This window comes from Panthera pardus, unplaced genomic scaffold (assembly GCF_024362965.1).
Source record: "Panthera pardus isolate Hobbes unplaced genomic scaffold, ASM2436296v1 HiC_scaffold_26, whole genome shotgun sequence".
NCBI lineage: Eukaryota > Metazoa > Chordata > Mammalia > Carnivora > Felidae > Panthera > Panthera pardus.
In genome coordinates, this window is record NW_026526832.1 from 3,612,988 (window position 1) to 3,633,572 (window position 20,585).

Consider the following 20,585-nt stretch of genomic DNA (forward strand, 5'->3'; position numbering starts at 1 on the left):
TTCCGGCTGGCTGAGGTTTTCCATGACAGGGCCCTCTAACCATGGCTTTATTTTCCACGGATTCACAAAGGGAAAACCCTACTCTGCCCAGTCTGACTCATCACCTCCATCTCCCTTCTGTGCACTGAAGCCAGTGTGCTTGTATGGTCACCTCACAACGTTACCAGCTTCAGGGTGCCTGGGTGGTTCAGTCAGTTAAGCGTCTGACTCTTGATTTCGGCTCCAGTCATGATCTTGCGGTTCCTGGGTTTGAGCTCCGGGTTGGGCTCTGCGCTGACAGTGCAGAGTCTGCTTGGGATTCCCTCTCTCCTCTCTCGGCTCTTCCCCAGTTTGTGCATGCAAGCTCACTCTCTCTCTCTCTCTCTCTCTAAAATAAATAAATAAGGGGCACCTGGGTCACTCAGTTGGTTAAGCATCTGACTCTTGATCTCAGCTCAGGTCATGATCTCGCGATTTGTGGATTCGAGCCCCACATCGTGCTCTGTGGTGATGGCACAGAGCCTGCTTGGGATTCTGTCTCTACCTCTCTCTCTCTCCCTCCCCCACTTGTGCTCTCTCTCTCTCTGAAATAAACTTAAATCAGTAAGTAAACTTAAAAAAAAACTTCAAAAATTATTAGCTTCATGAATGTTAGCTGTTGCCACGTATATCCCCTCCTTCCCTCCTCACAGAGGCTCGGGGAGCAGTATAGTTATCCACATTCTACAGATAAGAAGAAACTGGGTTCAGGAGTCCCTTCCCAAGACCACAGGGCTTGTGAATAAAGGTCTGAGCTCTGACCTTTGTCCTCTGCAGGCCAAGGCTTCTCACTTTACCTTGGTTACGTGGAAGAGGTAAGCTCGGGGGAATAAGGGCCGGGTTCTCTTTCCCGTGTGACAAATAATGCTCACGGGTGGGTTACAGCTGGGGTGCATAACAGAAAGCAGAACTAGGCACATAGTTAAGAGGAATTTGTCTTTGTTTAGTTTTTAACCTACAGAGTTGCTCAAATCCTTTTACAAGTTAAACTTCCCTTGTGGTAGACATCACAATGCTATCCTGCTAGAAAGCATTCAATAAAGTTGAAAGAACAAAGACACAAAGGGAATGGGGCCCCGATGCAAGCAGAGACCGGCTGGAATGTTCTGGAATCAGATTCCAGGTTCCTTTCTGAGGTGTTGGTGTCTCTACAGAAGAGAGCTCTCGATGTTTGTTTTTTCTTTCTTTGTGAAAGTGTGGTCACCGCTATCGTAGGACAAGCAGAACAATAACTTATGTTTCCCAATGTCATGTTGTGATTTATGTGCTATTGATGTTTCATGATCTGTGTCATTTCCGACAGTTACAAGAAAATTTTCCACCAGGACTATTAGCATGTTGGTATGACAGGGTTGGGGAGACACAACATTCACCACCCTCCTTCCCTGTATTCTGCTTACTCGCTCAGGATGAGAGGCACAGCAGAGAAGAGGCCCTAGGGTTGGATTAACTAGTGGGGGAGGGACTTCCGTCACCTTTGGGCTCTCAATGCCCAGCCCTGAGTTGGTTGCCACCTGCCACTTAGTTTTTTTTTTTTAATGTTTATTTTGAGAGAGAGAGAGAGAGAGAGAGCCCGCACACAAGCAGGGGAGGGGCAGAGAGAAAGGGGGACAGAGGATCCATAGCAGGCTTTGCGCTGATGCAGGGCTCGAACTCAAGAACCGTAGACCATGACCTGAGATGAAATCGGAGGCTCAGCCGACTGAGACACCCAGGCGCCCCTCTAATTATTAGTTCTTTAGCAACTGCAGTCCCAGGAGCCTGCTTTCGAGTGCCAAAGTTCACCCTGAAGCTCAGGTTTATCGTCTTCATTTCTTAAATTATGGGGTTTCTATCCAAAGTGAAGAGATAACTGAGTTTTGTAAATTCCCTGTTGAATCCCAGCCACTGCTTCCTGCCTCTGGGCAGTACCTGCCCGTCCTGCTCCAAAGTGGCTTGCCCTGGCCTGCTTCTCCCTCCTCAGCCCACGGCACCCCCTGACCCAGGCCACAATCTGGAAGAGATGGGTGCCTGCAGACCCCAAGAGAGAGCAGACATTCGTCTCTTCTCAACGCACCAAACCCTTGTTGACAGGGTTCCCCGGGCCAGGCTCCCTCCAGGAATTCAGTTGAGCGACCAGCCATGTCAAAAAGACTTGCAATACGGTCTGGCGCGGTAACAGCAGTCACAGAGGTATGCACAAAATACAGCTGGGGCAGCAAGTGCAATGGGAGGAATTCTTTGCAAGGTGGGGATGGCCGTGTTCAGGAATGAAGGAAAGCTAGGAGGGACTGAACAGGAAAGCTGCCAAGGGCCGTTGGTGCCCCAAGCTGAGGTCCATCACATGGTCAATAAAGCCCACCTAGCCCTCTGCTTCATGATACGGCCGAGACCCTTATGGCCCGCACATCAGAGCTGGCTGAGGCCCTCATTTGTTTACAGCTTAATCCTAATCGGATCCTGGTTTGGAAGGGAAGCCCTTCTCCTTTTAGCTTTACCAGCTTCTCTTTATACTTTAAGGACTGCGGCTTTCCACCTGAGGTCCCAATGAGCACTTAAAAAAAAGAGAGAAATAAAAGAGAAAATATCAGAGTGCATCCAACATAGTAAGTATTATTTCTCGAACCTTCTGTTTTCGGTTAGGTATGTGTGTGTGAGAGTCTGTGTAAACAGGGTCATGGTGTGAAAAGTATTTCTTACCGAGAGCTGTGGCTAAAAAGTGTATGAAACGTTGTTTTAAGGGAAATATCCATTCCTCAAATATTAAACGAACACTATCAAAAACCTTATCTTGTTCTAGTAAAGAAAAAAAGCAAGACTTGGGTCCCGCACTTAAGAGGCTCTGAGCCCGGCGGTGGGAAGACACACATGTCACCAGGACAGGATGTGCAAACCACACTGACAGAAGGGTGTGCACCCCCCTCCCAGTTCAGAGGAGGGAGCCACCGCTTCGCCTCAGGGCCCCATCTAGGAGATGGTGTGTGGCTGGTCCTGAAGAGCGGCTTCTGGGGGAGGAGAAGGGAAGTGGTGTTCCCGATTGGGGGAGGGTGTGAACACAGAGCAGCGAGGGGGGCTGGTGTGGCCCCGGCCCAGGCTTGGGTGTGGGTGCGGGGAAGGGAACGGGGCAATGGTGACAGACAGCAATGAGAAGATCAGAAAGGGCTGGATGATGACTTGATCCTCTGAGAGACGTGGGATTAGTTCTGTTGTTTCAAAAGGGTACGGAGGGCAGCAATTTGAAAGGATTTTTCAGGTTTATCTGAATATTGGTGCTGATGAAGACCCTGGGGGCAGTTAACCAACTGATAGTCTGATAAAAATGTCCATATTTTGATTTTCTTCCTGTTTCTGCTTCGCTGGCCAGCTAGAGCTCAGCATTGGTGTCTGCCCACCAGGCTCAGCCTGCTTCCCTCCCTCCTCCTCTCCTTGCTTTCTCCTCTCATTTCCTCTCATTATCCCTGCTGAGCACTAAACCCTCCAGCTGGGGAGGGGACAGGAAGGGGAAGAAGTGCTTTCCCTTGACACCTCTCCTGGCATAGCCTGGGGGCTGCCCGCAAGTTGGCTTTAGACAGATCTGCAAGGCTACTGTCTGACTTTCAGCTCAGCCAAGGAACAGGGAGTGGCTCCTCTTTCTGCTTATAAATCTCTGCTGAGAAAGTAGACACGGAGAAGAGCAAAAGCAACCAAAGGAGCTAGCATTTTATTTCCCCTTTATGCAAAAAGAGTTTTTAATCTGTAGATCCAGCATATAGTGTCTATCTTTTCCAGTAATCTCTCTGAGCCCAGTAACCAGAAAGGGATGAGACAGATATCAAATATCAATATGCAGCTATGTACAAAAGGACTAACGTTTAGGGCCTGGGTATTCACCGACCTCATCCCAACCTCATTGTGGACACCTTACTCTCTTGATGTTCACCTTGACTTTGAACTCCAACAGATCTCCAAGAAAGTTATGTATGTGCCCGTCTATGTTGTCCATTCTTCTGCAAAAGCTGGTCTTCTCCTTGGCTCGCCACACACCAAGCCCCTTTCTGCACCTCTGCCCCCAGTGGGTTCTGTTGCCTGGAATTCCTTTGCCCCTTTTCCACACCTACCTGAGTCCTACCTATGAGGTTTGGTTCAAATCCCACACACATCCTCCAAGGAGCCAACCCACAAGGAATGCTCAGAATCCCTGAAACCTTTATGGCCCTTAAATCTTTGTGAATGATAAGGGACTCATTCATTTCCCTATTTTTATAGCCTCGTGGTGTTAAATGTTTATCACGAATGTTGTAGATTCTTGGAACCCAGGGGCTCTAACTCATACTTCTGTGCCTGGCACAGAGCTGAGTATATAATATGATCTCAGAACTGAGACCTCATACAAATCTGATACAAAATCTGAATTCAAGTCCCTGGGACCTTGGCAGCTCCCTGAATCCCAGTGAAGCATGACTTCCTCCCTTGTAAAACTAGGAGAATAATAGTACCTACCACTCAGAGATGTTGCAGAGATTAAGTGAATTGCAGGGAAATGTTTAACACATTGTAAGGGATTAATTATTTTTAGTAGAATCGAAGGAAATCGAAAGGAAATCAAAATTTCTTATTTGCTTATTTCTAAGTATATTCAGTTTTAGCGTTTTCCCCATCCTTGTGAGTTTTGATTTCATTTATTTTGAGATGGAAAACATTAAAATGGTTCCAAAAGCCAAGTCAGAACAAGAAGATATTTCAGAGACCTGTCATCGGCCTCGTTCCCTCTGGCCTTTCCAACCTGTTCCATTCTCTGCCCTCCAGCTAACTAATGTCACTAGTTGGTGTTTTTTTACTTTTTCTCGACGTTTCCCTTGAATACATAGGTATATGCCCTTATTTCCTCCTCTCAAATAATATTATTTTTTTAAGTTTTATTTGAGAGAAAGAGAGAGACGGGGGGGAGAGAGAGAGAGAGAGAGAGCGCGCACGCATGCAAGCAGGGGAGGGGCAGAGAGAGAGGGAGAGAGCAAATCCCAAGCAGACTCAGCACTGTCAGTGCAGAGCCCAATGCAGGGCTCGAACTCACTAACTGCAAGCCCATGCATGACCTGACCCAAAATCAAGGGTCGGACACTTAACCAGACTGAGCCACCCAGACGTCCCTCAAATGATATTCTTTTTATTAAAAAACATTTTTTAATGTTTATTATTGAGAGGGAGAGAGAGAGAGAGAGAGAGAGAGCAGGGGAGGGGCAGAGAGAGAGGGAGACACAGAAGTCGAAGCAGGCTCCAGGCTCTGAGCTGTCAGCACAGAGCCCGAGGCGGGGCTCGAACTCACAAACTGAGATCATGACCTGAGCCAAAGTCAACGCCAACTGACTGAGCCACCCAGGCGCCCCAAATGATACTCTTGAGACACTGTTCTTTTGAGATGGCATTCTCAGGACCGTAGTCACCTTTTGTACAGCTGCTTGGGGGGTGCTGCAAGTGGGTGCTCCATGACAGAGGGGATGGTCGTTCCTGCTCCTCACCTGGATTACTCAGGGAGAGAATGTTGGTGCTCTTCACGTGACTGCCTCTATCAAATACTTGCCCCAGGACCCAAAGGTGTCTCTATGACTGGTAATGGGGCCACAGCCCCATTCCTGTGACTCAGGAGACTGAGCCCTAACGCAGCATCCCCACCAAACCTGCCGATTCTCTTGGACAGGGTGACAGTGCCAGCTTGCCTGAGTAGAGCATATGATTGTATAAGACTGGATTTTTAAAAAAGTTTTCTAATGTTTATTCATTTTTGAGAGACAGAGTGTGAGTGGGGGAGGAGCAGAGAGAGAGGGAGACACAGAAATCAGAAGCAAACTCCAGGCTCTGAGCTGTCAGCACAGAGCCCAGTGCAGGGCTTGAACTCATGCACCGTGAAACCATGACCTGAGCCGAAGTCAGGCACTTAACCGACTGAGCCACCCAGGCGCCCCTCCCGGTCCCCTGCTTCACACAATATGGGAAAACAACATTTTATGCTTCCAGTCATTACTGCTCAGGGAGATTGGGGGAATCAGGGTTGAAAGTCTCTTGGGTACTTCTCCATAGGACCTCATTTCAAGGAGGAAAAAACCTGAGTAAATAAAAGTTCCCGGCAGTAGGGAGGTGGCCAGAGGAAGTGGAGCACCACAGCTGGAGGTATTCATTGGAAAAAGCAGTGGGAGGGAAGGATTCTGTCTTGGAGTCAAGCTGTCCGCAAGTCAGCTCAGAGGCTGTGACTCACTGCGAGGAAAAGGAGGGCCCTGTATCCTGGGGGAGGCTGCTTTCTCCAAACAGGAGATGGTGGCCAAGGAGGGAAATGAAGTAATCCAACATGAAGCAGCCGCAGGGCAGACAGAGCTGGAAGTCTAAGTCATCCCCAACTGTTGACCTTGATATTACCACGTGTCCCCACGGTGCAAACAACACGGAAGGGACCAGGATGGGGAGAAAGGGAATCGGGCCCTATCTCGCCCAAGTCTTTTTCCCTTTCTGGACCTCAGTTTCTCATATTTTTTTAAGAGGAAAGGGAGACCTGGCAGCCAGCGTCCCAGCTCAGCCAGTGGCCAGGTTTTCTGTTCCTCTCAGTGAGAAACCCAGTGAACCTAGGAGCTCTGGCACAGGTCTGTCTCCAGTTCACACAGCCCCTGTCACCCCCCACCGGCTCATCCTGAGTCCATGAGACACATGCAGGCTCCCTGCCTGCCTTTGAAGTTATTGAAAATGGTAACTCCCAGACAAGCAGCTCCCAAGTCTCTTCCAGCTCTGGGGCCTAGGATTGTATGCCTCGGAAAAAAACAGATTTTGAACAGTGAGTAGAAACGGGGCAAGCAGCCTGCCCTGGGATGAGAAGGAAATGATCCTTCGTCCCAGGACCCTTGAGAGGGTGAATGTGGCAGAGTGCCAGGGCCGAGCATCTGCCGGGCAGAACAGACACAGCTTAGAATTCAAAACAGCCTTTTTTTTTTTTTTCTTTTGGTACAGCTTCCTGGTGCATCCTGTTTCTCTGGGGCTGCTGCCGCCAGCTCATGGGCATCATGCCCAAGCCTCAGTGGGCAGTGAGGGGGCTAGGTACCCATCTGTCCAGTTTCCTAAGCAGGTGGCTAGGAAAGTGGGGGCCGGGCTCTGGCTGCCCTCTGCTGGGCAAGTACAGACACTGCTGTGGGGTCAGAGGCAACAGAAAGATCCAGAGGGGAAAGAGGGGCTCCTCTCCTAGATTCTGTGCACCTGTGAAGGGCAGTAGGCATCATCGAGGAGGTGTTCCGCTGTTCTGACACTTTCCCAGGGAAGGCTTGGTCTCCTTGGGTATCAGGGTCTCTTAATAGTTCTCCAGTAAGACAGTCTCAGGTCATATAAGTCTTCTGTATTTAGTCAAATCAAAATGATATTCTGACATAGGGTCTGGTACAATGATATTTTTGTAATTTATTTTAAAATTTACAATTTAAATTCATAATTTTTTAATTTTTTAAATTAGTTTATTTATTTTTGAGAAAGAGTGCATGAGCAGTGGAGGGGCAGACAGAGAGAGAGAGAGAGAGAGAGAGAGAGAGAATCCCAAGCAGGCTGCACTGTTAGTAGAGCCAAGCGTAGGGCTCGATCCCATGAACCTATGAGATCATGACCTGAGCCGAAATCAAGAGTCAGATGCTTTACCGACTGAGCCACACAGGCGCCCCCTGATAAATATTATTGAATAAATAATTAGGTCAGCAGTCACCTAGAAGGCAGGTAGAGACTGCTCCTGGCTTTGTTCAGAAGAACATTTATAGTTTATTGTCTCTCTTTCCGCAATTCTTCTAACAGACCTCTTGTCTGGATCTCCCAGTTCCAAGAGATCCTACCTAGTGATCTTGGTGATCCTACCTGGGCTTCCTCCTTTGGTCTCAGGGACCTCTAATTCCTTAACCTCACTCCCGGCGCCCCAGCCCAGGCCGCTTACCAATCATGTGAGACCTAGTGCGTAACTTTCTCTCCTTTCTCTCTAAGTATTTCCTTCTGTCTCCTTTCTCGACACCTGGATTCACATTTGGACTTTAGTTCATTGGACTTAGAGATATTCTCTCCTTCCAGAAGCAGCCACAGGCAATCTCTCTTTTCTCCATTAACTACTGGCTGTTACTTGACACTTGCAGCTAAGATGGGTGGGTGGGAAGGGCTAGAAACTTCTGGTTTCCAGGAGGGACCTCTGGGAACCGTCCAGATTAGTTTGGGGCAAGGCCAGGCTCAGGGAAGGGTTGAGGTGGGGCCTCAGGTCCAGGCCATGTGGCAGGATGCTCAGTAAGCACTGAGCTTTTCTTCAGGCCTGTCTGGGGCATTCTCACGCAGCCTCACGCAATGATCTAACCATACCTAGTGTGTATGTGGTCCTTGTGGTTTTCACCATTTTGCCTATTTCTCTTACAACTTGATTTTCTTAATCAATAATAGGAATCTAGGGGCACCCGTCTGGCTCAGTTGTTAGAGCATGCAACTCTTGATCTCAGGGTCATGAGTTCAAGCCCCACATTGGGTGCAGAGTTTACTTAAAAAAATAATAATAATAGGGATCTAACTTATTTTTGGTTAGCTAAGTAAAACACATAATTTTAAAAGATAAACTGAGGCACATTAAAAATTAAGTGTTTATTTGAGCAAAAATCAACTAGAATCGGGAGACCCAGACAAGAGGTCTGTTAGAAGAATTTCAGAAAGAGAGACAATAAACTATAAATGTTCTCCTGAACAAAGCCAGGAGCAGTCTCTACCTGCCTTCAATCTAACATGTAGAAAGAAGCTCCGAGGAGCTATACAAAATGAAAGCCTTTTTATTTTTTTTTATTTTTTTTTATTTTTGAGAGAGAGAACATGCAAGTAGGGGAGGGACAGAGATGGGGGGGGGGGGCAGAGGATCTAAAGCAGGCTCCAAGAGGGCAGCAACGGGCCTGATATGGGGCTTGAACTCACAAACTGTAAGACCATGACCTGAGCCAAAGTCAAATGCTCAACCTACTAAGCCCCCCAGGTACCCCAAAATGAAAGACTTCTATAGCCAGATGGGAGCAGGAACAAGGATGAAAGTCATAGTAGGCAAAAAAAAGTGGATTGGGTAATGCAAGGTTATTTTCCCTTAGGGGTTGATGGGGTCTCCCAGGCAGACAGTTTAACTAGTGCTGACTGGGTGACTCCTGACTGGTTTAGTATTTCCTTTCTGGGAGAGGTGACAGTCTATCTAATCTTGGTTTCGTGACACAGCGCTCAGCATGAACAACTTTATTTGGGGACTATTGTGTTGTTTCTAACAATTGGTAGCAAAAATTCAAAGGCAAACCAGAGTCAGTGAAAATTATGCTCACTTCCACTTTTTCCCATTTCCCTTACCCACAGAAAGTCTGCTGCCATTTTCTTGTGGATCCTTATAGACATAGTATTATGGGGGTGCCTGGATGACTCAAGTTAAGCATCCGACTTCGGCTCTGGTAGTGATCTCGCGATTTGTGAGTTCCAGCCCCAAGTCAGCCTCTGTGCTGACAGATCAGAGCCTGGAGCCTGCTTTGGATTCTGTGTCTCCCTCTCTCTCTGCCCCTTCCTCTCTTTCTCTCTCTGTCTCAAGAATAAACATTTAAAAAATTAAAATAAAGAAATAGTACTATGAGCATTCAGATGCATGTGTATGATCATTCATTCAACAGTACTTATTGAGCACCTGCTATGATCCATGCATTGCTCTTGCCCAAAACACACAAAAATTCTTGCTCTGAGAACTTACGCTCTGAAGAGGGGCAAAGGAGTCGGGCAATAAATGAGACAAATCAGTCAAATCTGTGATATGTTAGATGCTGATATGGGCAATGGGAAACACTTTAGTAGGGGCTGGGGTGTGATCCCAAATGCCTTTCCTCTCTGCTGCCTCAGCTGCACCCTGAAAACCTGGGGCTGCTCCCTGCCCACTGAATCATGCCTCCACTGTGCTTCCTGGGGGGAGGGAGTGGGGGGGGGGGGAGGAGATTGCCCCGCGTGACTAGGAGGGGCTGTGGCAGGCCCTTGGGGTCAGATGGGGAGCATCCAAGGCATGTGTTGGCACACGGGCTGCTCATCTCCATTTATCCTGGGTCAAAGTTTATGAATATTTTTCTGGCTTTAATTAAATATTACCAGAATACTCTACATCAGTAGTGCTCAAAGTGTGGTCTGTGGACCAACAGCATCAGGATCAGCATCATCTGGGAACTTGTCAGAAATGCAAATTATTTGGCTTCACCCCAATTCTACTGGATCGTAAACTAAGAGTAGAGTCCAGAAATCAGTGTTTTAGCTAGTCTTAATAGCTAAAGAAATGCTTTACCAACTCACATTCCTACAAGCTATGGTTACAACACACATTTTCTACAGTCTTAAGACTTTAAAAAATCTTTTCCAAATTAAATCCTAGACTAGGGGTACAGATTAGATGTTAAGTAAAAAGGTATTTTTAAAAAACTTATTTAATGTTTGTTTATTTTTGAGAGAGAGAGGCAGAAAGAGGGAAACACAGAATCTGAAGCAGGCTCCAAGCTCTGAGCTGTCAGCACAGAGCCCGATGTGGGGCTGGAACTCACGGACCATGAGATCATGACATGAATCAAAGTCAGATGCTTAACCAACTGGGCCACCCAGGTGCCCCAAAGATATTTTTTAAAAGAAGTAAAAGATAACTCTTACAACTCAATTATTTGAAAATAAGGATCAAATCATCTGATTCTCTGGGCCTTAGTATCCAGTCTGTCATATAAGAATATCCATTCAACCTGATGATTGACCTAGTCCTAAATTTCTATCCCTAGATTCTATGTTGTTAAGAAACAACAAAAATTGGAAATAAATGAAAAATAATTAAAATGCATAAAGTGAGCTATTAAAATACTGATAGTCATACATATTTCTATTCTTCTTTATATTTTCCAGAAGAAGTAGAAGCCGATAGTATTGACGGATGTTAGGCTGTATTCTAGGCAGCGTGTAAAGCACTTGGTGTGTAATCTTATCACATCAGCACAAACAAGAAACAATCAGAAGAATATTTTTGGCTTTAATTTATGGATGAGCAAACAGGCTCAGGGAGTTTAAGGATTTTGCCCAATATACGCCTAGCAAAAGAGAGGATCAGGAATCAGGTGCTTTAATCTCAGTCTGTGCTCATTTTCCTGAAAGCCACATTTGTAGATACGGGTGCTTATCTGGGCCTAATCCCTGGAATACTGTGATTCTTTGGAGAGAGGATTAGAGGTCAGTATGAGGATAAGTGTTAGCCAGAGTCCATCTCACAGAAGGTCAAGTGGGATCCCAGATACATCGTGTGGTTATTTTGCCGGCCTTACTTCCCTTACCAGAGGAATAGGTCTATTATGGTAAGAATGGCCAAATTCCTTCCTTGAACAGGCCTCCTATAGCCAAGATAATACCTAAGAATTCTGTGCTTGTGGAACAGTGCAGAAATGAGTTCCATAAAGATTTGAAAGAGGCAGGACTAATGATTTTTACCGCATCTGCATTTACCTCCCGTTTGGTGAGTGTAAAAGGCAAATGGTGGTGGGGAATGAAGGCAAGGGAACGCAAACATATTCTGGGTGTGGATTTGCCTACGTGCCCACGGCACTTCTGTCAACACTGCTGTTCATAGATTTACAAACGCTTATTCAATTACAGTGGTGTCTCACAAATTATTTGGCCATGGGATACTATTTTATGACAAAAAATGTGGGCAGTAGGCCCAAATCACGAAATTCCCTGACGTTACCACATGCCATATCTCCTAGAAGCAGACAGCTTCCCAGAATGGTGTGACCGCCTACTGGAGTCTCAGCTGTAGTGGCAGTGTGAACACAATGACTTTAGGGTGCAGAGTAGACCTGTGGGTGCCTCCCCAAATCCCCCATCAGGACCAAGGTGGTCATTCCTCAAGCTGCCAGGGTTTTAACTTCTGGTAGCTCAGTGCTGAGTCCCCTTCCAAGAATGACCTTGGCCCACGGGCACAATTTCACCCCAAGTCATGCACCCTCCATGGTGTGGGGATATGCAGCGTTTCAAGCATGTGTAGAACTTCTCTTGATGGTAAGAAGCCCTGTGGGGAAAACGCTACAGTGAAGACAGGGCCAGGGGGAGCAGTACCCATGTGGGACCCACCAGGCGCCCCAGCCCAGGCCGGTGGTGTGGGTGAGGTAGTGCAGGACATGGGGAAGAGACCACCGCACTGATGGAAGAGCTGACACAGGCAGGAGAGCTTCTGACCACCTTCCTGTGGGCTGTCCGCCCTGCCCTCCCCCTCTGACCAGTTAGTCCCAGTAAGCCTTTGAAACTATAAAAGTCAGTGACTAACTGCTCTGCTGACTAGAGCCTCCAGGCATCAAAGGAGTCAGGTTGCTGCATAAAAATGTGGCCAGACATCCCCAGATGCGGCAACCCCAGAAGGAAAGTTTGGGCCAGCGCCTCCAGCTTCTTGGGGGCACTAGTCCACCAAGGTCTCTGAGGATGCCTGGGCCTGGTTCACAGATGGATCAGCCAAGTTAAAGACCAGTGGAATGTGCTTGGCCCCTGCAGCTGTGCAGCCACAGAAAACAACTGTTTAAAACTTTGCACGAAAAAGAGAACTCTTCCCAGTGAACAGAGTTGGAATCAGGCGTGCTTGTCCTGAATAAACCCTCCAAAATGTACCTTGCTATATCTTTATTGATTCATGGACAGTAGCCAATGGATTGCAGGGATTGGATATACCAATCATGTGACCATGAAAGGAGAGCAACCACCTGGGCTGGTGGGAAGAAATACCTTAGACCTCTTGGTTCCTGCCCGCAGAACACCTGGCTTGTTCTGTCATCTTGGAGTAACCTTTGTACCACATAGTCCCCACTGCCTGGGCCCTAACTGCAGGACACCCATTCTAGTGGACACCTTAAGTTAAGGACTTTAAAAGCGGAGAATCTTTGCCCAACACATCAAAAAAATTAATTTTCAGGACACTTATGGTTCTACTTAGGCTTATCTTATTATTGCTGATCTCCCTCTTCCACCTAAATACACACACACACACTTCCCTTGGATTGCTGAATCTGTCTCACCCTCTTGACCCTGCTGATAGATGCTTGAGAGTTCCTTCTTTGAACACTTTGGAAGTATTCTTCTAGAAAGTATTCTCTCTTATAGGTTCTTTCTGGTACTTAAATTTCCTTTACACGGCTAATCCCAACCCCCAGTCTTTTTTTTTTTTTTTTACATTTATTTATTATTTTTTGGAGAGAGCAAGGGAAAGGGGCAGAGAGAGGGGGACAGAGGTTCTGAAGTGGGCTTTGCACTGACAGCAGAGAGCCTGATGTGGGGTTTGAGCTCTCGAACCATGAGATCATGACCTGACCTGGAGGACACCCAACCTGTCACCTAGGTGCCCCTCCCAACACCCCGGTCTTGCAAGAATTAGACCTTGACCTCACATAAGTAAAATGCTGCTGCTGAGATGACTCAAACCTTCTATTAGCAGAATCTAAGTAACCATGGGCAGGACACAGTATTGAGGTTGGGCTGGGCTACGATAGCTAATATACCTTTGCCCCAAGTGAATAGTACTGTTCACAGTTAATATCAGGTATATAATCACCTGCCACTCATAAACAGTCCGAACTATCCAGTGTCAGTGGTGATGGATGATCACATTGCCTGGATTTTCTGCTGACCAGTCAAGTCAGGGTATGTGTAATAACCAACACCTCTTCTGGCACTGAAATTAATGACATGTTAAATTGGCCTGGGCCTGGAAGGGAAGACTGGTTGCCATCCATCTTCTTGTAAGTCAGCCTGGTTGTCCTACGAGGAGTTACGGAGGTGGCCATTCTCATTCATTGTTGCCTAAAGTAAGGAAAAAGGATTTGGTCTAAGCTCTTATCAGTACAACTAACTATAGTATTTGATGGCGTGGTTTATATTTCTCTTTTTTTCATTTTGTTTTTTAAGTAACCTCTACACCCAGTGTGGGGCTCAAACTCAGAACCCCAAGATCAAGAGTTGCATGCTCCCTGACTGAGCCAGCCAAGAGCCCCTAAAAAGAATTCTTAGCCATGATATATGGAGGTACAGAGGTGGTGAGGTAAAACATCTCCACTATAGTGCCCCGGCAACCTTGCATGTCTCCACATAGCCCACGTAGGCAAGGCTAAACTGAAGTCTGATGCATGTCGTGGAGGAACACCTTCTAACCCCCTAAACTATGACAAGATAGGCAGTCTTCTGAGGAGCTGTCATGAGACAGTTTATCATCTGCCTCCCTGGTTCCAGAGAGGCATGGGACTTTAGGTCTCACCCTCCTATGAGGACCACCACAGACTATAAAACGCTGGCTATAGTTTATAGAGTTGGCACCAACATTCAAGGGGTGAGGATTAGACAGGACATTACGGCAGGGGGTGGGAATCTTGGAGGCCACCTTCAAATTCTGCCTACCACCGCTCTTGCCACATCGCACATCCTTAGCCGCAGTCTGGCACGGTGCCATCCATCATCCACATTGCTGTCATCTGGCCTCTTTTGTTTTGCTGTCACCCTGCACAAGGGCCATAGGGATCTGGCACTTCTGACTGCTCACACTTTCACTCTCTATATAAGTAATAAAGTGCCCAATCTGAAAAAGTAGCTCATTGTTTCTTTGCCCGCTAAACCCGTCAGCCAGGCCTTACCTTGTCTTGATCCCTCCCAGCTGGAGCAACCACACTGCAGTCCTCTTGGCCATAGCGGGAAGACAGCAGGCCTACCAAGTGGGAGAAGGAATCGAACACCAGTGGAACTGCAGGACATGGCCAGTGAGTCCAGCAGGAGTTGGAGAATTGACATGGGACTGGATTCTCCTTGTGTTGCATCAAAGGAGGCAAACCATGAAGTTGGATGGAGAGTGGATTGAATTGGGAGCACTGCTATGTGGTACAGGATGTAACACCCTGGCAAGGAGCAGGCAGTGGTATTTATGCTCTACTTGGTTGGCTCATGGAAGCTTAGAAAAAGCAATGGCTTGCACTAAATGAAACAGAACTGCCAGCACTGCCATGGCAAATAGTGGCTGAAGGGATCAAAAGACTCAGAGAAGTGGGCATGCTGGTGTAGACAGGCTACTGAGGACAGAAAACCCACCAGGCGGCTGTGGTCCACAGGAGGACCTGAAGAACATTCTATTTTTCCCAAGTGATAAGGAATGTGCTAGTGAATATGGCCACCAGCATGGGTAAAAAGTCCAGTGGCTGCTCCTCTCTAGGCCAGGGCTGATGGGAGATGCCCGTGCAGAAAGAAGTACGCTTCTAATTCTGATGAGGATGACAGAATCTCAAAATAATAGAGGCCAGTGATGGCACGCCACTGCCAGCCGCAAGGTGGGTAAGATTACTATAATACATGACAAGAACAGTTGTAATTCACAGCAGCCAGAGGAGTCTGTTCCCATAGAGAATTATGGAGATGGTATTAGAACATAGTATTCCTAGGGGGCAAGATATAGCTTAATTTATACAACTAAAGGGAATCAGATGGATGATAAAGGCTCAAGGCAGCCATCCCAGTAAAAAATTATGATCAGTTGCCCATCAGACCTCTGACTGAAGGGAGGCTGAGCTGCATAAGGAAGGATCCTACAATGTCATGGCAAATGTATATGGTAGTGATGGTCCCTCTCCAAATGGACCTCTAAAGGGACCTCAGAAGAAAGGAGAATAACCAGATATTTCAAGGCCTGTTGGACACAGGATGAGTTAACACTGAGAAGCAGAGACGTGAAGTATCATCATTATGGAACCCAGCTCATACATGGCATCTGGGCCAGGCCAAGTCATAGTGGACCCACTGTGCCCATAGATCCACCGGATGCTCATTTCCCTGATCCACAAATAGATCACTGGAATGGACATGTTTCCCAATCAGAATAACCCCATATGGTCCTCAGCCTGTGGGGAAGAACCACTATAGGGGGAAAAGTCAAGCGGAAGCCTCTGAAACTGCCTCCCCTGACCAAAATAGTATGTCAAAAACCATATTCCATCCCAGGGGGGATTGGCCTAACAAATTAGTGTCACCCATAAAGATGAAAGAATGTGCAGGTGGAGGTGCCTATCATACCCCCTTTTAAATCACATCTGGTTCCTGCACAAACCAGATGTATCCTAGCAGAAGGCAAGTAAACAACTGTGAACACAACCAAAGGGTAGCCCCAGTGGTTGGTTATCACGGCTTTGCCTGAGAGGTGTCCAGAAGATGTTTCTTGGTTGAGCTTAACAGGCTATCAGGAATGCAGTACGCAGTCTGATCTGGCAAATGGCTGTTTTGCATCCCGATCAGGGGCCATTTACAATCTTGCCCCAGGGTATAACTCTCCCAACCTCTGGTTGTTGTCAAAAATGCCTTGGGGTGGAATTAGGACCCCTGAGAGCAAGTCTGGGTTAGGTTAAAAAAAAAAATCTTGCAGGGTGAAGAGCAGGAGTAGACCAACTAAAAGTGTTTACAGAGAATTGCAGTCATATGCAACATAATGTTGAGCTCCCTTTTGGAACACAAGCTCTGGGAATCTGTACTCATTTCTGGCACTCCTTTCCTCCCTCAGGATGGACTGGGGCAAGAGACCTTGGAAGCAATGAAAGGGGTTACTTCCACAAGCCTCCTAGCCTCTCTCCAAGACCGACTTGGCCCACTTTTTGACCCTGTCCTGCAGATTTTGCATTTATTGTACCTTCCTTCCCAGCCATTCCAAACAAGAGACTTGCTCTTTCTCACCTAAAACTAAGCAGGGACCTCCAACTTCTTCCACCTGTTGGCCCTTAAACTCCACTCGCTGCATCACAGGTATCTTAGGAATCCTTGACCCTCAGCCTCTAAGGCTCTCAGCCTGTGCCTCCCACAATTGACCTGTGAGTCCAGCAGACCCCACAGGTGCCTCAGAGCTGCCCAAGTTCCTCTAAAATAATTTTTTGTATGTATATATGTATTGATGTATTGTATTTAAAAAGAATTTTTTTTTCACTGTTTATTTTTGAGAGGCAGAGAGACAGAGCACAAGCAGGGAGGAGCAGAGGGAGAGGGAGACACAGAATCCGAAGCAGCTCCAGGCTCTGAGCTGTCAGCACAGAGCACGACACGGGGCTTAGACTCACGAACCATGAGATCATGACGTGAGCCAAAGTTGGACGCTTAACCGACTCAGCCACCCAGGTGCCCCTATTTATGTGTTGTAAAGAATCTTTCTTCCTGGAGAAAGCTTCTTGCTCAATTCCAGGCCCGAGTAATCCTTCAGGCAGCCTGGGTCACAAGTTATGATGAGCAGGAATGTCTCTGGGTATTTAACATTCTAAGGCCTCTTCTTGTAGAATCCCTTCCTTCACCATTTTTGGGCAAGTATTTGAGTTCCCACCGTGTGACAGCCACTGTGCTTGAGCTGAGAGTATCAGGATAGCATCTAGACTTTCAGCTGACTTCTCACCAGCAAGATCGGAAGCCAGAAAATGATGGAATATACCCAGTGTTCTGAGGTGAAATGACGGTGTGTCAGGACTCCTTCAGGTTCAGCAATTCGTATAGTCGGACTCATTCCATATAGTAAAAAGACATAAAGCAAAACAAAAAACAAGCAAACAAACAAAAACAAACAAAAAAGGAAATGGTGCGTGGGGCACAGTCCAAAGGAAACCAGGTGCAAGCTTCCAAGAGTCCTCTCCCAGGGGAGTCACACAGGACACGCTCGATTCTTCCAGCAGAGTTGTGACAACATGTGTAAAATGTTGTCCATCAGGGAAGCTCATTAGAGGCTCAGGGTGTAAGATTTGTACTGGGAACTGGGAACGTAGGCACCTCTGTCTAGCACAGATCAAAATTCCAGACTCCCAGTAGGAGAGCAGATGTTCAACATAGACCATATGGTACAGTTTCGACACAGTAAGCCATTCTTGTCAGTCAGGGAATGATGGGAACACTTCTGAAATCCAAGGACCCACATGCCAGCCTCAGGCCATCCTCGTAAGCAGTCCTTTCTAAAGATAGCGGTCTTGAGCCACCCTGTTAATGCTTTTTTTTTTCACAGACTGTCAACTTGGAATTTTACAATCAATAAAAGTACCCTTGAAGAATGAAAGCAAAATGAAGACATTCCAAGCCAACAAAGTAGAGGCTCTGCCTCCAACAGAGCTGCAGTACAGATGGAAAGCAATCCAGAAAAAAGATCGAAGGAAAGAATGAAGAACACTTGTGGTGCAAAACATAATAAAAATGTCTGCCAGGCTTAAAATAACAAGATGAACAACAAAATAAGGGGGAGAGGATGTGAGGCTAGTGTATTCAAATATCCTTGCATGATGTGAAGGATGGTAAAACTATTCACTAATTTTGGACTTTAATAAGTTAATTGTGAATGTCAAAATACCTAAGGTAAGAATTATTAGACTAGAAATAGAAATCCCACACTTGTACAAAGGAAAAAAAAAGGAATTCTATAACAGTATTTCACCAGTACAAAAGAAGCCAAAGATGAATAGAACTAGAAGAAAAGGCAAAATATAAAGCACAAAAGAAGATGACCAAAGTATTCCAAACGGGTCACTGATTATCATATAAATTATAATAGAATATACATAATATAAACAACTGAAAATTTTCACTTAAAAGATTTATAGTAAAGGAATACAAAAGGATGTATTTAGACAAACTAAGGAAAAGAAAGCAGATGTGGCTATGTTATTATCAGACCAAATAGAATTTAAGGCAAAAAAGCATTACTAGAGATAAAGAGGATCACTCCATTATGATAAAAGGTTTAATTCACCAGAACATGAAATAAATACAAACTTCTGTGAACCTAACTGAATAGCATAAAATACTGTATATAAATAAAAAATGGGCAGAACTACAAGCAGGAATTCACAATGCTACTATCCATGGGATATTTTACACATCACTTTCTGTAATATTTTGATCAAGATGTTACTATATTGACTAAACTTGGCAGCCAAAGGCATTATCTTTGGGGCAAAAATGGAACAACAGTTGTGGAGCACACATTGTTTTGAATTTCACATCGAGCTTTTACGAAAAAAGATCCCACGTAACATTGTTCACCAAATCTCAAAGGATTGGTGTCACTCCTTGACCATAATTCAATTAAGTTAGAAAGTGTTAACCAAAAGAAAAGTAGAAAAACGCCATATTTGCAAATTCATGAAATAACTTCTATTTTATTTATTTTTAAGTATGTTCCATGCTCAACGTGGGGCTCAAACTCACCACCCTGAGATCAAGTCACAGACTCTACCCCCTAAGCCAGCCAGGCATCTCCTCATGAAGTAACTTCTCAATATTCATGTGTCAAAGAAGAAGTGGAAATCACTTAGGATGCAGAAATGAAAAACAATGATAATGCTACCATATCACAAACACTGTCTAGATATTACAGCCCTAAATGCTCATGTTAGAGAAAAATAAAGGCTAAAAGTGAAAGATCCATGTAAGTAACTTAAGTTACAAAAAGGACAAAATAAATGAATTTCTAGACGATGAACTGCTGCATTAAAGTTACTGGTATTTTTCTTAGTTGTATTAAATCTTGCAGACATGCTTTCCCAGTTTATACTCCTAGTAGCTCTGGTTGGAGCAAAATTTCTTACACTCTCACCAACTTTTAAAAGAAATAACTTGCTAAATTAAGTTCTAGGATAGGAGTACAAATGTATTTTCAAAATGTAAGTTAAATTGTATGGCTCATCGTGTGAAAATAAGGAGCAAATCATCTATATTCTCTGGGTCTAAGTATCTAAAATCTCAAGGGGGGTTTGTACCAGCTCAAATCTACTTTCAAGAAATATTATGAATAATTAAGTGATGTAAAACCTTTGAAATTAAATTAGAAAAATCAAAATGCTATGGAATGTAAGTTATCAAAATATTGATGAAGGAATGACAACAACTCAGGTTTGCACTCTCCTTCCAAAAGAAGTAAATGGGGGCGCCTGGGTGGCTCAGTTGGTTAAAGTGTCCGACTCTTGATTTCAGCTCAGGTCATGATCTCACAGTTGGTGAGTTCGAGCCCCATATCAGGCTCCATACTGACAGTGCAGAGCCTGCTTGGGATTCTCTCTCTCTCCCTCTATCTCTACCTCTCCGGCTCTCTCACTCTCTCTCTCTCAAAATATAAACTTAAAAACACATTTTTAAAAAAGAAGTAAATGGTATTCATGGTCATTAGACTACATTCTAGGCAGCACTTAAAACACTTGATGTAAGTGGTCTTGCCATATCCTCACAACAATCTGATAAGTATTTTTAGCTCCATCTTACTGATAAGCAAACAGGCTCAGAGAGCTTAAAAACCTTGCCTCTTCTCCTCCTCCCCTTGCCCTCCCCCCCCCCCAAAAAAAAAAACTGGAAAAAAGTGAGGTCAAGAATCAGATTCTGGTCATTTTTAAAGCTGTGCTCATCCCACTAGCTGCCATATTGTGGATATTGCCTCATATCTGAACCTAATCTTTGGAAAGCCAAAGTGCCCCATCATCCAATGGAAAGGAAAGAGCTTATGGAGATCGGCAGATAGAGTTTTGGCTGAAGTCCATCTCACAGTGGGCCAGGTGAGACCTTGAACTAAT

The 20,585-nt window shown here is 45.6% G+C and overlaps 1 protein-coding gene and 1 long non-coding RNA gene across 4 annotated transcripts in view; one reads left to right on the top strand and one right to left on the bottom strand.

Moving 5' to 3' along the window:
* LOC109264616 (uncharacterized) overlaps positions 1-16,955 on the top strand; it is a 31,779-nt gene extending 14,824 nt beyond the window's left edge. For all 3 annotated transcript variants that reach the window (XR_002078809.2, XR_008418006.1, XR_002078808.2), the window contains 2 exons: positions 2,518-2,603; positions 14,681-16,955. This is a non-coding gene — a long non-coding RNA (uncharacterized LOC109264616). The remainder of the gene's footprint in view (positions 1-2,517; positions 2,604-14,680) is intronic.
* CHCHD5 (coiled-coil-helix-coiled-coil-helix domain containing 5) overlaps positions 1,812-20,585 on the bottom strand; it is a 43,538-nt gene continuing 24,764 nt past the window's right edge. Inside the window, exon 6 of the transcript XR_002078803.2 lies at positions 1,812-2,551. The gene's annotated coding sequence lies outside the window, so the exon portion shown is untranslated. The remainder of the gene's footprint in view (positions 2,552-20,585) is intronic.